Source organism: Rhodamnia argentea, chromosome 2 (genome assembly GCF_020921035.1).
Source record: "Rhodamnia argentea isolate NSW1041297 chromosome 2, ASM2092103v1, whole genome shotgun sequence".
NCBI lineage: Eukaryota > Viridiplantae > Streptophyta > Magnoliopsida > Myrtales > Myrtaceae > Rhodamnia > Rhodamnia argentea.
In genome coordinates, this window is record NC_063151.1 from 10,436,946 (window position 1) to 10,445,678 (window position 8,733).

Sequence of the window (8,733 nt, forward strand, 5' to 3'; positions counted from 1 at the left end):
TTGCAGAATTCAACAGGGTCTATGGCCGGCTAATTTCGCAATTCAGGTATGCATCAGTGAGTCACTTTCTAAATGATGCGCGCGCGCACACATACGTTAAATATATATATTGGCATCACTAGTGTTTTAAAATAATAACTATGGGATTACGTTTATCCGTCGAAAAACTATTGCATGCCGGACTTGCTTTTTCTCCATTTGGACGCTGATTAGCTTTTGGAATAGATTTGTCAAATTAAACAACACTTGCATCGCTGTCGTCCGATGTTTGGCCACCTACTAGGCCGCTTCTAACCTTGTATGACAGCCCTCTTCAATCTCCGGAAATAATGGATAGTCCCAACATGTTTTTATCATGATTCTTCTAAGGACTTTTACATGAAACACCAACTCACTGGTTTTTTTTCTTCTTCTTTTTTACACCATTCATATCCATCGCCATTAAACACTCTTTAGCAATGGTGATGGAGGCAACTTCTGTTAAAAGAAAAAAAAACTATTGTACGGCGGTTAATTCAGACTTAAACCTTTCAATTTTTGCCAATTTAATCCTTAAAATTTTTATCATTTTCTAATTTAGTCCTAAACATTTGCATTGGTTCAATTTAGTCCTAAGAAAGTTTTGCCAATTTAGTTGTCAACCTACATTGGCAAAAGGACCGCATTGATAAATTATTAAAAAATTTAGGACTAAATCAGTAAATGGGCAAAATGTTTAGGGCTAAAATGGTTCAATTGAAAGATTTATTATTGAATTGGCAATTCGTCAAAAGATTTAGGATTATATTGGCACAATTAAGGTTTAAGACTGAATTGACCGTTGTATAATAGGTTTAGGACTTTTTGGACAATCGTCCCGGTTGTTTATTATCAATGAGGCTGCGTCCATCCATTACCCCGATATACAATAACAATAGAAATACACAGATTGGTGCTTATAGGTGGTTTACAAGAGATAAGCACGAATTTGATTATTTAGACTGAGATTCTGAATGAGAGGACGATCACAATTTTCTTTTTTTATGTAAGGCATACTTTAAGTATTGGAACAACCTTATCAATAATGTGACAACATTTTAAGGTATTTCTTTTGTCAGCTTGTTGTGATTTGTAGAAAGTCTGGAATTCGGGCGATGAGTTCACTGATTGTGGTGGGGGTCTGGCTTGCAAGTCGTTTAGCATCGATGGGTCCGGGGTCGCTGGATTTAGTTACATTTGGTGTGGTTCGTGGCCGACCATTTTGACGCCGTTTGGAGCCTTGTGGGGTGGAATCAAGCGGTGGTTGGGGCTTCGCATTTTGGCGGGGTCTTCCAAAGAATAGGAGGACGAGATGCTTGTTGGAGCTCCTCTCTGTCCCCATTTGAACGTGGGAAGTTGAGTCTTTTTATCTTTTCCTTTATCGTTTTGCGTTTTAATCTTTAACCTTAGTTTCCCCCTTTGGGGGGACGGGAAACGAGTCTTTAGCAGGCATGAAATGGCTTCGAAGAGTTTAAGGTTTAGAAAGAAGAAAATATGAAAAGATTTCTGTAATTGGTGGATTTCTCAAGTTAACCGTGTCTGACCAGGAAAAAAAAAAAAAATTATCCGTGAAACATTAATATAGTTGGTGAAAAAAAAAAAAAAGGTACGACCGTGGCTTTAAGTTGATTGTCAGATAACTCGTTAATAAACAATCAATACCGCTGGAGATTCACCAACTTTCAAATGAATGGGTAAATTACCAAGTCTTCTGAAATTTTAAATGTAATCGTCAGTAAATACTAGCACTAACATTAATCGACTAACATCTGAATAACTTCTTTTACTTTGTCACAAGTGTAGTTAGAAGTGTCGACCCTTTAGAGTTTTTACCAACATCCAATAAATTAGTAAGTTGCCAACTTAGTGTAAATCTTCCAAGTGCAATAGTAAAGTACTTGCATTATAGGATTACCAACATCTCTATAAATTGATACGTTACCATCTCCTTTCAATTTCCAAGGGAAATAGGAACCATATAAGAAATGTGCGGATGTTCTAGTTATCAATTTCTATTTGAAATTTACTAACGTGTTCGGTAATCTACTAATACTATAAACTTATGTTCTTTCAATTTTTCTGAGCGTGGTTACTAATATGCCATTATTATGCTGAATTTACCAACATCTTAGTGAATCGGTAAGTTACCAACTTCTTTCAAATTTCCTGATTGTGGATGGTAAGAATTATTATGTTACAAACTTTACATGTGTGGATAGTAATTTTTATGCAAATAGTTAGTTCCTGACATCTATAACCAATTTAACTAATAACTGACATGAATGTACCAACATATATAACCGCCTTCTTTGACTCTTTACTTTTGTGGTTAATAAGTTACAAATATTATAACTAGTTTATTAAGGTTGATAAACTGTTTTTCAATATGTCAATGGTTAATTATTAATCACGTGCTTTAAGAAAAGATTGAAGTGCGATGATTATATTTTTTAACAATAGCCATATTTACATGAAAGAACTAATATTATCTAGTTAATTACAATAAAAAGTCAATATCATTAGGAATATGATTTTTGCTAAATTTTTTTATAATGAACTTTAATTAATCTAGAATTGTAATCCATTTTTTCCCATAATGTATACTTGTGCTATGTGCACTACACGTGTGTGCAAAGTTGACTAGGCATGACCAATATGCTGTTGGGTTAGATGGCAAGGAACTTTACTCTTTTCTTTTCTTTTTTCAATTGTCTTGGGTTCAAGCCTTGATTGGAGCACTTCAAGGAGAATCACGTGGCCAATATAACGAGTCTCTCTTAAGATTTCTATGAAAAGGACTAGTTTTTTTTTTTTTTTTTGAAAAATTGTCAGTCATATGCCGGAATATTCGAGAGGTACATATAAGGCTTTCGAGTCCCAAATAACCGCAAAACAAAGCAAAAACTTAAAAACACATAACAAAGCATAGTTTGCAGCTAGCAGCATACTCTCATCTCTCAAGAATAAATTTGTCATAGTGATCGTTCAACGGCCAATTACCAAATTTAGTAATGAGCACACGCCGAGCTCTTGCGATGTGCGTCTAGGATTGATGCTTTCATCGCCAATGCCTTGCAAAGACACCAACATCAATATATTGAGAAAACCCAGATTAAATACTTGTAAGGAACTCTCAAATCTATATTTAAATCTAGTTTGAGAGAGTAAAATCTCCAAAACTTGGCCTAAATCTAAATCGAGAGAGGAAAGCAACCTAATTTTGAAGAGGTTATAGAGCAACGTTGCGAACATTCTCTTCGTTGGTACGGACAAATGACCGAATCGGTCTTCACGTCCACTCAAGATTAGCCTCAGAAGTTTATGCACAAACACAAACCCCCAATACAGATTAGGAGAGAAATGAGAGACAAACAAAAGAAAATCAAACATAAATATGCGACAATAGAGGGAGGAAGAGAGGGGAGAGGAGAAGGAGGGAGGCAGGGAGAGCTCTTTCCATCCCTCCCTCAGGGGCAGCTCAAAAAGCTAAGTGGCGGTTGCTAGAAAGAGAAAACCCTAAGGTTGCGTTTGGTCGTCGGGATTTCCGGTCATGATAGGATTGGATAGGATATGATAAGAAATCTAGGGATTTGGCTATATCCTATCCACTGTTTGGTGAATCATGGATTTAAAGTCGGATATTCTCATATCCTATCATATCCCGCATTTGATAGAAGCTGTATATCAATATAAAGAACATATATGCCCCTATGTGATGCTCATAAAATATTCCGATCTTATTACTATAAAAATAACGTTCTCATACACAAAAAAAACTTGAAAATATACACATTTTATTAGATTTTCAAACATCTTTGCAAAAAATAAATAAAAAAAATGAAAATAGAAACAAATGAGACAAGAAAGTTGTCATAATTCTAAAAGTTAGCTAAAAGTTAGCTTTTATATGACGGATAAAAGAAATCCTATCCGACCTTATCCTACCCCCTCTCCTCGGATTTTTTTATCCGGATTATATCCCCTTTATATCCGACATTATACTATCCAGGACACCTACCAAATACGGGATATGATAAAACATATCATATCCCGAGTTTTATACGAACGACCAAACGCAGCCTAATAGAAAGAGAGAGAAAGAGAGCAGCGAAAAAAGGATCGCTTAAGATGCGTCAAATTATGCAAAAATTAAAAGGGATATAAGCATTGTCGAGAAGTATGATATTGTCGGATTCTCTATTTTCCATTTTAGTAGCGTAATTATTTGTTTAACCCAACAAAATAAGGAAAATTATTGAAAAAATCATAAACCTATTGTAATTGTGCAAATTCAATCAAACTTTTTTTTTTTGCTAATTTTGTTAGTGGTCCGCCCTAGGAACTAATCAACGTTGATGCTCTAACATTAGTTGTGGATTAGGTTGTGTCGAAAAACGACATTCACTATACTTAGGTAGTCATAATGTGTTGCTAGAGACCGCTTATGACTTGTGGGCCAAAAGGGTTTTGGGCACACTGCTAATGTCTAGTGAACCTACGGGGTCGCACACAATAGCGAACCGAGTTTATATTTTCTACGTGCCTTGATCTACTTAAGAAGTAGATTTTAATTTATTCTCTTATTCTAAATATCTACGCAATCGTGCGTGTTATGAGATAACGATGAAACGCACGATTGGAGATATACGGTTTGGCGGGCCCGAGTCGCTCGGCCCCACTTCTTTTATTGCATGTAAATATTAACGCGTATAAATAGACGTGGAAAAACCCTAGAGAGGGTATGAGAATAAAAACGAGAGAGCTATTCTCTGTTGTGTGATCTTTGAGAGAGTCTCGGAGATCAAGAAGGCAATCAAAGAGGAGAAGTTCCAAGATCCGTAAGCTAGCACTTGGATCGTTGGAGACTTCAATTCGCGTGTGTGGATACCGGTAGAGGCGCAACACTTGGGGCGCTAATCCGGACACAACCGTTCGTCAATTTAACTTCGATCTTCGATCTGCAAAAGGTACGCCTTGAACTTCGATTGATTTCAATATACGCATGGATCTTGTCTAGGGTTTTGGTTTAGACTTATATTCCGCTGCGTTTGACAATCCCGAAACCCTAACAAATTTGTCCTAAACCTTTTGCAATTATGTCAATTCAATCCATCAGGTCAATTTTGACTGACCGGCGTTGACGTGGATGACAACCAATGCCGATCTTCCGACGACATAATATTTTAATAATATTTTGATTTTTTTAAATTTTTTTCTCCCCTCTTCTTCTTCTTCCTTTGGCTAGTTGCTGGCCAGAGGTAACGATCGGCGAGGGAGCCTTACTAGTGTCCGACAAGGGCAAGCTTTGCTTGAGGCTTGCGGGTGGACTTTGCCGGCTGTCGCCTTTGGCCGGTCGCTCGCTAGAGGAAGAAGAACAAGATGAAAGGGGCAAGAAGAAAAAAATTAAACTATTACGTCGCTAGATAGCCAGTGCTAGCTGATCAAAATTGGCTGGATAGATTGAATTAACAAAATTGTAAAAGGTTTAAGATTGAATTGGCAAAAAAAAAAGTTTAGGATTGAATTGGCACAATTACAATATGTTTATGACTTTTTTGGAAATTTTTCTCGACAAAATGTCAATGGTTCTTGTACATTGGTCGAACTAAGATTTTTATCGGGGTGAATAATTTGGGTTGGCCCAACTAGTTCTGACATATTTTTGAGCTGGGAATGGCTCGGCCTAAATTTTCTTGGGACGTGTCTGGTTAGACTTATAGTTTTTACTTTTTTATTTAGTTTAAATCTAGCGGCAAATGCATTCTGACTATTGTTAGCTTGTAAAGTCTGAAACTTTCACAATATATTAACGTTGTGGCATAGGTTCATAGTTACTTTTTTTCGTAGTTTTTAAAAGGCATACGCTATTGACAAATTCTAAATTGGCATAACACACCCTTTTTATTTGACCACAGTTGAAAATAAAAAGGGTGCATGTTGTTTTTTATTAAAAAAGCAAACTCTACACATTCTCATGAAAATATAAGTGTGTTTGTATTAATCAAAAGAATGGTGTTCTGTTCCATCACCTTCTGTTATTTTGCATTCGTTTTTATTCATACTTCATTCTCTCTCTCTCTCTCTCTCTCTCTCTCTCTCATTTATTAATGTGCTTAAGCTGAATTCTCCGAAGGAATTTTTGCATTAAGTTTGAACCTCGTTGGTAATCCTTGTTAATTAGCATAGTCCAAATCTAAGTTATAATCACATTCACAACTTTAGCCAAAGAAATTCCACTAAAACAATGGAGTTATTGGAGATGGAACTTAAGATGGAGAATGTATAATTGTTATAGCATTATAGGCATCATTATTTTATTTACCTTCTGTTAAATTAGAAGTCCAGTCGCTAAGGGGGCACATGATAACACTTTAGGAAGTGGATTTCTGCTCCGGAATCACTTATAGAGCATAAATTCATTTGCTAACGTAACTTCTGAAGCAGAAATTCATTTGGTAAAAAATTTTATTTCTGAAAGAAATTTCTACTTCTGAAGTGAATTTCCACTTCGAAGTTATTTTTTCCTCAATTTGAGAAGTTGAAAAAAATATCTTTTCCAACTCAATAAGTACTTCTCGTCTCACCCACTTTTTATTACGCCATCACCCTCTTTTCGATTATACCCACCTCTGCTAACCTCCTTTGCAGCAAACCGTCGCCGGCAGCCACCCATCACCGACCTCTACCGGCCGTTGCCCACGACCACCGCCAATCGCCGACCATCGCCGCCCCCGCCCATCGCAAATCTCCTCCGGTCGCTACTTGCCAATTACCCCCAGAAGCCAACCATCGCCGACCTTCCCCGGCAGCCGCTCATTGCCGATTGCAACCATCGCCATCGCCGACCTCCGTCGGCCACCGCCAACCACCTCCCACCGCCAATCTTCGTTGGTCGCGATTGCTGCCAATCGCCGATCTTCGCCCGCCGCAATCACAGCCAACCGTCACCCCTTGCCACCAACCAATGACCACCGCGCCGGCCGCCACCGGAGTAAAAAATAAATAATAAATTTTTATTTTTAAAAATTTATTAATATTTTAATAAAAAATTTATTTTTAAATAAATTTAAAAACTTCAAAAATGAAGTGGAAATTTTTCGGTAGCCAATAATAATTTTTCATAGAATATTTTGTGTTAATAATGTTTAAGAAGTAAAAATTTTCAACCGTTACTAAACGAATTTCTCTAATCAGAAATAACTCTCGGAGTAGAAGGAAAAAATTCAAATTCTGCTTATGAGGAGAAAGAGAAAAATCAACTTCTGACAAGAAGTTAATTTTTGAAGCAGAAGTGTTACCATGCGCGCCCTAAGTTTATTAAATACCCATTTTTTTAGGACTCTCGTAAAAAGAATAAAGAAACCGTGGACTTCTTTTATTTGATATAAAAGAAGCAGAAACAACAGTTTAAGGAAAGATGGATGAAGATCCCGACATTGACTGATCCATAAGAAATTGTATGTTTTTTTTCTCTTTCATCAATCTTACCATTAATAAGGTTCCTCGCGAGGGCTATTTTGTACCATTTAAATAGTAGGATGTTTCGGAAAAAAAGAAGAAGGAGGATGTGTTTTCTGACCCCCAAAAAAAAAAAATAGTAGGATGTGTTTAGAGCTATTTGAGTGATGGAAATCCAATGAGAAGTTTCAATTTTGGTATATTCAAATTTTGGCGGTGTTGGATCTAAATCGATCTAAGGCGGAATCTGACAAACAGGCAATTGGAAGACCAACAAAAGTTTGTTCTCTGATTTTAACTCCGCCACAAACTAACCAAACTTAAGCTCCGTCGTTTCTGAAAAATATTTTTCAGGAAGTCAATTTCCAAGAAAATAATTATATTTTATGGGGTTTGGTTCAAATCTGAAAATGAATCGAAAAATATTTTTTGTTGTACGGTAAGGGAAATTCAATTTGATTTTTGGCGTTGTTTTTTGGTCGAAAATTACCAATGTGGATCCGGTCATCCTACGTGGCAAGCCTATTGCTAATGCGGACAATTTTTTTATTTAAAAAAATCAAAATTTTAATAATTTTTTATTAATCTTGTCTCTTTTTTTCCTTTAATTTCTTCATCAATCGTGGCCAGCAAACGGCGGAGGAAGTAAAAAAATAAAATAAAGATAAAAATTATAAAATAGAAGAAAATAAAAAAAGAAAAGAAAAATAAATAATAAATAATAGTATAAAAGAAAATGAATGCAAAGGAATCGAGCGAGCAAAGATGAGGGAAAATTGTTTTCTCTTCTCAGAAAGATTAAAATATTTTTGACACTTTTGAAGGATATTTTTTTTTCATGAATGGAAAATGTTTTCCTAGGCCAACTTATTTTTTGAAAATCGATGGAAAATCCGGTTTTTCTAAAAGTTGTTTTCCAGGAAATAAACAGAGGACAAAACAACTTTTCCTAGGCTAATTTATTTTTTGAGAATCAAACGACGGAAAATCCAGAAAACCTTTTTCTGAAAGTTATTTTCCAAGAAATAAACGGAGGACAAAACAACTTTTCCAAAGGTGGATCGGATGTGTGAATAAAGGGGTGCTAGCTTTTGAGAGCAAGAGTGAAAGGTTGATTTTCTTCTTCGATCTAATTGACAAGGGAAGTAGTAAATCGCTAAAAATTGAAGTGAGAGAACCAGGAATTGTAGTAAATTCAAAGGAAAGTATTGGCATTATAGGCAACAAAAGCGAAGTGCACGAAGTTATTCAAAATGC